We start from the raw sequence: 10,444 nt of genomic DNA, 5'->3' as shown, positions 1-10,444 counted from the left end.
ATATATATATATATATATATATATATATATATGTGTAATTTAAAATATAAATATTAATTATACATTTCTAATTTTAATTTATTCTGTAGAATTTGTACGGGTGATACATTTTTAACTGAAAGAAATGTACACATAAATTTTTGAGTTTATTTTTATTCTATATTCTGATCTAATGATCATTTTGCTTGGCCTTTAGAAGAATCAATATACTTCGCCGATAATTAATTGCAATCAATGATGTTTTATATACGCAGTATGTATCGAGCAAACAGGGAGAAGCCGCGAGCCATCTAACGCGTTTGAGGATGTAGATTCAGCTCGTCTCATATGGTGGTCTTTGACTGCCAACATTGTAACATATTAAAAATTTCAACATACTTTATCGTACTTGAAAATCAACAATCAAAATTTTATCTTATCGCTATACATGTAATCAAAAGTTTTGTCAACGTAATAATCAAGTTGACATTATGTATAAAATAATCCGTTAAATAAAATTTTAAAATCAAAATCGAAAACATGTAATTAATTTTTGTCAAAAATATTGGGTTGTCCGGAAAATTCGTGCCGATATTGAAGGAAAATTGAAATTTCAGTATACATTTATTAAATTATATAGGTTAGTCGGCACGAACTTTTTGGACAATCCAATAATTTAGCAGAGAGAGTTTTAATTTTTCTGTGTGTGGAGTCATCTAACAGGAGGAAGAGAGGGGGGATTTCAAAATAACAAATGTTTAATCTTTTATTTATTGTACGTGCGAAATATACAATATTTCTACATATATATTCTAGTCAAATACTGTTTTGTGTCAAAATTATTCAAAATTTTTTAAAACTTGTCAAAAATTAAATATTTTTTAAATCTGGATGATTTAAATCTTGATAAATTCTGGATGTGGAATTCAACACAGAAGCTTTGTGTGTGAAAAGCTCCATACCCTTTATAAGAAAAAAAAAGCCTTCATTTACATAACTTATTCTTTAATATGAAATTTCATTATTGAAGTATTGGTAAATATTAGGTTGTATTTTCTTATTCCAATGAAGTGCATGTATGTTAAGTTTCATCAATTATTTTATACATAGGCAATTAATTGTTTCTTTTATGAACAAAGTTTGAACGCATGCATTATGCGAAAGTACTAACATATTTACTTACTTATGTCAGCTGACATATAAGTCAATATTCGAGGTTAATTCTGCTTAAACCGGAATGTTTCAATACTATGTAATAATTAAAAATCTGCCCGACCAATATAATATTTCCCGAGATGAACAACTCATCGGAACCGTTCGATCGATCGGTCGATCTCTTATAGCGTCTCGTCGAAAAATGCACATAGGAAGATAAAAGCTGAAAAAAGAACGCTCAGGTATGACCTGCATGACGAAGGACTGTGGATAAAGAGAGATAGAATGGAGGATAGGATCGCGAATAAAGAGGCGTGAGGGAGACCGCGAATAACGAGAAAGAGGATGACCACGAATAAAGAGGTGGAGGAGGAGGAAGAGGAGGAGGAGGCTCTCTCTTCACTTTTCATCCAATATTCAACAAAGGTTCATTCAATTCATCCTTACACGCTAGCGCATGAAACACCGCGCGACGTATGCAAATGGCTGGTGACAAATGATCTTGTTATTCCCGTAGCTCCTCTCGCTCCCGGCCGCCGTGTCCGTTCAGGCATTATACGATGTCGTGCGTCCCTTTGAACCCGGGCGCCGGCATTTCCCCTGCACCGTCGTCGTCGCTCGATGCGTTCGCGCTCGCGCGCCACATCCCAAGCGTTTGAGCGTGAACCATAGAAGCGAAGCGCATAGAACGGAGATGAACGAAAATCAGCATGGTCGGTTGATTAATTGTAAAAAGGTTGAAGTCAAAAGAGATTTAAGTTGTCTGAAGTTATTGCTTTGATAACTTCGATTTGTCTTTCATAACGTTAGCGCAGTGTGTTCCGTTCTATCGAAGCTGCCATGTTTCACAATCATTCTCGTGATACGAAAATCGTTTAAAATCCTTAGTATTTATATCAACATTATTACGACGGATTTAAAACTCATAGCGTTAAATTCACCATATTGGTGTTTATATCAACACCAACATAGTGAGAATTACATTATATAAATATCGCATGGTAAATTCTTATTTCTTAGAATATATGCTGAGAGTAAAAAATGATTGCAATTACCATAATTTAACTGCTGAGAACAAAAAAATGATTGCAAGTACCATAATTTAACTATATTTCTGTAGTCATTTTTGGGTACAACTATAAATTTATAATTGTTTTAACCACACACGTTCATAATTACTTCAATGATGAATTATTATCATCACAATTATGATATGCATTCATGTAAGACAACCATATTGCATGGTTATCTTGCACATAAACGGAATTTGCATACAGTAAACTGTATGCAAATATAAAATATTGTGACGACAAACACGTAGTTCAAATGACAAGAGGAATTATATGCTTATATACAATGATTTACGGTTTATTTTATGATAAATTTTATTCATATTAATAGTGATGTTCTACTTTTTATGATAATTATATATACGTATCTACAGAGAAAAGTCATATCATCAACTGGAAATTTGAAGACAAACAGTGCCTCAATGTCTAATAAGAACGATAAATAAGTAATATGAATTAAGAAATTAATAAAATATTATAATAAAAATATTATATAATATATTATATATTTATTATAAATGGTACAATATTATTATATTTTCTTAGTTCATATTAAATTTCTATATGTATACATATTTCTATATGTATAGATAATTATATGTATAGATGATCAGGAATAAAATTACTAAATTTTTGTACAAAACTAAAAACTGTACTATTGACACGTATGTATCTCTTAATTATTTTTCTCTTCGAAATTCGAATCTGATGCTACTCCTTTTATTATATGTTTTCTTCTTAGAAGAAATTGAGAACTCCGTTGCGTCCCTCTGGCAATACGTGTATTGTTTGTGGATGAGCGACTTTAGTTAGAATTTTTACAATACAAATAGTAAATTTTTAGTTAGTAATACAATATAATCCAATGTACTATTAATATAGTCATACATACTTAAAAATGTTAAAAAATGTTTGTTTCTTTAGTTTTTTCATTATTATATCTCTCAGTTATACTATTATAATGTAAATAGTTAGCGAATGTTAAGAAAAACTATATTTACTATAATTATAATTGTATTTATTATATAAAAAAGGTTATTTTTATTTACTATTTGTATTTAAATATTTTATTATATTAATAGTGGAAATTGTTATAATTTATAGTATACAATATTTTTGAAAGAACTATATACATATGTAAGATTATTATTACTAATATTATAGCGATAATATTATATAATCATAAAAATGAACCTTGTAATCATAATTTTTTAACCATGCAATTGTAGTCACAAATACCAAACACTTTTTTTCAATGTATATTTTAAAGGTTAATAGTTTGAAAAGATAACTTGAAATTTCCACATGATAAAATAATTTTAAAATATTTTCAGAATATTGTAAGTATTGTTTTATCAAGTGTGTACGTTGAAACATAATGAGTTTGAAACTTATCACTTATGACAGAAACATTTGGGTTATGTACATCTGGGTTATTTAATCAGAGGGAAAGCATTAAAGTAGGTCAAGTGTTTGCGATCGATGTCATAATCGACCTAGACCTCAGTCCCAGGTTGAAGAATTTTGTATGGAATCGAGAGAAATTTTATGCCGAGAGAGATCGTATCGTTTGTGATTTTTCTATTTCCCTCCGTTTAATTTTTGCGCGCGACATGTAATCTTCTGGGACATGCCCTTGGAATTTTTTACACAGGGCTTTTAATTACTAGAACAGGACATATCTATAAAAATCAGAAGGATATACTTAAACGAGCATTTTGATTCATATTTATTCTTTTCTTTATTTAAAACGTGTGAAATTAACCTCTTTAGACTTAATTTTATTCAAATTATATAAACAATTTTTTAAAAATTTATAATTCATTTTAATTCATTATAATTCATTAATAAGTAATTCATACTAAACAATTAATATTTTTCGAAATTTTGACTATTTTTCGAACATATACATTATTATGTAATCAAATCTCATTCATTAGATGCTGTCGATGAAATTGAATAATTTCGACGAATAATGTCTTCAAATTTAAAGCATTATGATGTATTTACGCAGAATCTGAAGGTACTGAAGAGATTAAGAATAATTGTAATCTTAATAATAAAGATACATTTTATTTTTCTGCAACAAGATACAGAAAATATATCTGATTAGTTTCTCTTATCGAATATTCATTTTCTTTTGTCTTTGCGACTATTATGTAAAACAATCTTGAAAGAACTGACTTTTACGCGAGACATATGTGGTTTCTGATATCGATTTTTTTCGTCTTTCTTTCTCTTTTCCTTTTCGGTACACTTCTTAGATCCTTTTATATTTTATTAAAGTTATTCCTCGAGTGTGTGCACTTCAAGACTTTGGCACAACTTTTTTAATATTCGCTGCGTCTTTGTTCGGAAGAAAATGTTTCTCGTTATCTGGAAAATCGTGTAGATAATCCCCTTCTCTTTCGTTTTTTTGAGTGAAAAATTTCCTAAAGACGCGTATTTCAAGTTGGCAATAAGATACGATATGCCCAAAAGAGAGGGAAGAGGGAGAAAATTATTTAGTCCCCATTAACGTCAGTCACATTTACTTGTCGAGATGTATTTCCTTCGTCTTTCTCCTCTCGTTCTCACCTAAAGTTCATTTCTCCATTTTTCTCTTCTTTTACCATCTCTTTTTTTCTCCTTTTCCCGTTTCTTCGGTAATGTCGGAAACCCGCCGCAGCTCGTTATTTAACATCCTCGCTCAACGGTGATGTCGACGGGAACGACGGATTTGATTTCATTCGTTTTGCGAGAGAAGGATAATATTATGTTATTCTCGTAACTCTAATAATAACGCGGCTACTTGCGTTAACGACCTAAACGCTTACGCTAGTTAACCTAAAGTGCCTTACGTCGCAGATATAAGCACACAAGCCGTATATTAATTTTCTAGAAGCGTTGAGAATTCGCTGACTAAATGGAGAAAAAAATACGCCTCCAGCAATTTCCCTTACGGAATATTAAAGTTTGATGTATGATTTCGTTTGATATTTATTACTAATTTAAGTGTCAGTTTTAAACGATAATTTCCAATAATTTTGGAAATATTTATTAAAAAAAGTTATTTACATTACATTTAAACGCGTACGCAATTTACATGTCAACATGGAAATTATATTTCGTGATATTTTAGTACAAATATTTCATGGCAAGATATCTCACGAATTTCTCTTAGAATTGTAGAGATGGTTAAAACGCAAAAACCGACAAGATGTTCATCATCCACTAAATTTCGAGCCAGTTAAATCTGGTCAAGGCGACTTTATTGCGGATATTCTACTCGCGTCCCTCGATTTTATTCTTTCTATATCTTCCTTTTTCTCCCTCTTTCTTCAGTATCTTTCTCCTTATATTTCTCATTTCGCGAGGCGGTGCGAGAGAACCAATATTTCCTCGCAACGTCCGCATCCCGACTCGAGGAATCGAGAAGGGAACTCCATCGGTGCACTCTTTTATAAATATTTATCCTCATTTGAATCCATCGGAGACTGAGTCCCCTCCCTCTTCTTTATCCTCCTGCGTCCTTCACTCCTACCCATTCTTGCTCACGGCCTCTCCCCATCTTCGAGGCCAAACTCCCAGGCGTGTATTTGTTCTTGCAAATCTTTTATACGTTTCGTACGCGGATTTGCATCCATAACTGCTATGGGCGACCCGAATCGGCTCTTTCATCTCGGCTTTATTTCTCCTCCCATTCTTTTCTGTGTTCTCTCTTTATTTCTCTTTTGTTCCCCTTTTCTCACTTTTCGTGATGACGCGTGGTGACTCAAGATTTTCGTCACTTTTATATCTGTTTCTTACATTTTTTAGATAAAGCGAAATCGGTACGCTGATACTTTTATCACTCGTATTTAATGCAGCTTTTCAATTAACAATAATAGGTGGAAATTCTTTGCGGTATTTTAAAATACTGCTTACTAGCATTATTATTATTAAAAATTCACAATCGATTTTGATATTCCATCTTCAGTTTATATATATTATTTCATCTTTCAAGTGATAAATCTGATAAATCGACACACAATTTATAGAACTGAATAGATGCGTTTAATAAATTATCATGGAAATATTATTATTCGCTTTGAATACATAAACATTTTTTTCCCTTATTTGTGTTTTTTTTTCAATGAATTTTTTTCTCTCTTTCTTCTTATCTGATAATACTTATTTAAAAGTATTTAATTGACTTGATTTTAATTGACTTAACCTTGTGACATTTTATGCTTTCAATCGATCTTTAAAAAGGTGTCGAGTCAGTTAGTCAAGCACCTGAAGAAATATAGAAAGTGACTACGATCGTTTTCATTGTTGTGCTGTAAAAAAATTGTGGTAAAAAACATCGTCTCGTCTGATTTTTGCATAACTGATTTCTAGTCTACGATCACGCCATGACAGAGACATAGGATATTATGCGTTCATATGATTCTCTCATATGATTCTCGAGGATATCACAGTCGACCTCGGTCAACGGCAATGAGCAGGCATTTCTCTTCGCAGCGGGCTGGCAGTCGGTGCACTATTACTGTCTTTCCGAGAATATTAATTACACGGCGAATGAGACGGGAAAAGCCATCTCGGGCTTCGAGGAAATACGCTGAGGTCGACGAGAGCCGGCTTAACCCTTTCATTCGAGGTGGTTTACTTTTGCGTTTAACCCTTTCGCTTCTGCTACTCGCAAACGTCGCTGCAATATTTAAGCGGTCCTAACTTACTAGCTCGCTAGGTAATTACTTTACTTTTATAAATTGCGAACTTTCTTACCTAATTGAAACATAAATATTTTATTTTATTGATTTTTTTTTTATTGCTCGGCTCTTTTTTTTGTGAAGCAAATTTTTAGAGCGAAAAAAAATTTTACCATAAAAAATATATAGGTATCAGAAGATTGCTAAAATAGCTGGAAATAAATAGGGATTTTAATTAATTATTTTTCTTCTGATTTCCTTTGGTTTATCAATAGATCTCCTTACACCCTCATCTTGACATACTTTTACGTCTGTTGCATAAAAAGTTAAATTCATCTACAGATTTGTTCCTAAATATAAATCTTTCTGTAAAACATATTTCCCTATATTTCATAAAGCTATATCCTATTTCCGAAGATTACTTTTTTGTTTGTCTTATCTATTCACGGAATAGAAGTTGAGCACCATGAAAGCCAAAGGAAGTCACGAATACGTGACTTGTGATGCACTTTCTTCTCTCCTCTCTGCAATTCTGCCCCAGACGTTCTTGAGTTTGATTATACTTCATGGCGTATACCTTCCGTTTCTTCTCCCACTTCCTTTCCATCTTTGGCTTCCTCTATCCTTTCTTCATCTATCCGGACAACCCTTTGGCGTAGGTGCGTGCGCGCACGATACGCGCATTGAATTCGCGCGAACGCGACGGCAGATCGATCGATCCCGTTCGCGAAATGTCACGCGAAACGAAGATTAATCGCTCGTGGAATCGACCGCGTCTATTGTCGCGAGTTTTTCGATTTTGACGCCCGCTACGGCACGGCGAGATCGACGGTGATAACACGAAGGAATCGACGGACGCTCGTTAAAGAGACCACCCTCTGCGTCAATTTTCAAAGCCGGATAGAGCATGGCGTGAAAGCGACCCTCAACATGTTTTCGTGTCACATCTTCAGAATACGATACAGAACGTGCAGATTTAATGCGCGGCGTGATGCAACTCTTTTCAGTCGACTTCTGGATAAAGTGATATGATATAGAAGAAGCTTATCAGAAATAAATAATCGCGCCATTATGTTATTTATCTTGCTGATATACTTATATTGATGTAAGAATTAAGTATACATAAACTTGCACGAAAACATTTTGTTTTGGAGTATCTAAACATTCAGCTGGAGATAGACTTAAAAATAATCTTGTTGGATAATTATGTAAGATGCTCAAGCTGGTTATTAGAACGTCAAAATTTGTTGTAGAATTGCTTATCGTGTTTGAGATTAATAATTATTTGAAATTACATAATTATTTTGATGGTCCAATAAAATTATTTTCAGATTTGTATCTAGCTAAATTTTTAAATACTTCGGGAAAATTGTTCTTTCCGTATAAAAAGTATTTTCAGTTTTCAATTCTACGAATTCTGATTTACTGTTTTTGTAATGGCGAAAAATTATGTAAATTCTGTTTCGCACATTGTTTAAAAATTCGAGCATGATTTGCATTTATCAAATAGTATGCGCGAAGGTTCTTCGAATGTCATTATATTTTTGTTATTCAAGATTTGAGTTTTAGTACTCTTTGATGCTACTTAGTGCTTTCTCTTCCGGACGCAAAGCACCTCGTTGAAGCGATTCGGCGGGTATCACACGGGTTGGCACGCACACCGAAATCTCACAGCTTTCTCGATTCTATTTTCCCTCTCTGTCCGCCTTTCAAGTGCAAAAGAGGAAAAAAAGACGCAAGAAGAGCGCCACGGCTTCGCGCGTTGCCAAAAACCGAAATGAAGCGCGCCCTAGGGAAAAGTAATGCACGCCGTCGACAATGATAATTCTGGCAGCCATCGTTGTTGTGGTTGTGCTTGTTTTCTATCGTAGTAGCGAAGCAAAACAAAAGTCATGTACAAATAACGGCAGTCGTAAGCAGGGTGAACGAAAAAGAGAAAAGGAATTAGAAAGTGAGGAGTAAGAGGCCTAGATTAATTTATGAATTGAGAAGACAAATAGAGAGAAAAAGAAACACAAGAAGAAAGAGAAAAGGAACAATGAAATATAATTTTCAAGAAAACTTTTAAGTGCACTGAACGAACGAATGCTGAATTAGAATAATTGCAGAAATAGAAGAAGCTTTATAGCTTTTACTACGTACAATATTAAGGGCCGATTGTTCCAAATAAATTATGTGATAAATTATGTGTGTTTACTTATTGGATAAACAAAAGAATAAAAGAGTAAGAGCGTAAGAGAATAAGATAGTGAGCTAAAATTTACGAAAGGAACAATCCAGCCTAAATGATACAACGGACAAGTTAAATAGATGGCACTTATAATTAGTAAGACGTAAGCAGCAAGGAAATTAATATATTGAGATGCTTATGTTATGGTCTTACGGTGATCGTTACTGTGATTGGCCAATTCACTTACTGTTTACGTTTTAATTTACGTTTAAGTTTTTGTATGTCATGACCTTTAGAATTATTCTTTTAGAATTATTCTTTTTGTTTTTATGTTATACATTGAATATCATGTTTTTATAAATTTTTTGGCAAATAACAAATTTTAATTTAATAAAAAAATTTATATAAATATAAATAAAATTATATAATAAATAAATTTATATAAATAAATTATATAATAAAAATTAGTTAACAAGTGTGTGTTAATTATATTAAAAATATACACACATCATTAATAAATAGAAAAGATATACGATCTGTTAATAGAAAATTACGAGACTGTATTAATTAAATAATAAATATATTCCAAGTAAAAAAGAAATAGAAATATTTTTTACCAGTGTATTAACAATGACAACATTAATAATGATAATAATAATTTTGTGAACCAATACAAAATTAAATTCCGAGTGGAGAGAAAGAAGAAACAGCGAATAAGAGAAATACGCAGACTTTTGTCTCTTCTATCTTGACTATCATGATAAACTGTATCGCAAAGAAAGAAAAGAGAGAAAGAAAAAACTATAGAATGGAGGAAGTAAGGTAAAAAAAAGAGGAGAAATGAATGATGAGATCGAGAGGGAGAGAGAAGAGGAAAGAGGGGGAAGGAGGAAGAAATGAGAAAAGTGCAGGATAAACATAACTGTGATTTCGGTGTCAGCTAGCAAACCAGTGCTTTCTTGAGGAAATTGTCGCTAAACTAGAGAACTAAAATTTTTAGTTAGAGCACTGCAGGTTAGCCAACCTCTTGTGGGCAGTGATGCCTACCGTGAAAAATTTAAGTAGTCGTAAAACTCACCCCTTCGCAGTTGTTTGGGTGCATTTCGAACATTGTTTTACGAGACAAAGTCCTTGATTTTGTTCGTGAGAATGATCGTAACGAATTTTGTGATATTTTATTTAATTCTTTCGGACATCTTTACATTCTTTAGCTTAAAGTTTTTAGGTTTGATACTTTTTTGAGAGTTAAAAAATAAGGTGTTTTTTTAAGAAATTCTACGATTTTTTAATGTAACGTAATTTATACAGGTTATTTTTTCTTTATCATTTCTGTAAACTTCATATTCAATTCTCTCCTCTTGCTCTCTCTCTCTCTCTCTCTCTCTCTCTCTCTCTCT

Source organism: Atta cephalotes (assembly GCF_000143395.1).
Source record: "Atta cephalotes unplaced genomic scaffold scaffold00031, whole genome shotgun sequence".
Classification (NCBI taxonomy): domain Eukaryota; kingdom Metazoa; phylum Arthropoda; class Insecta; order Hymenoptera; family Formicidae; genus Atta; species Atta cephalotes.
This window is presented reverse-complemented; position numbering follows the sequence as displayed.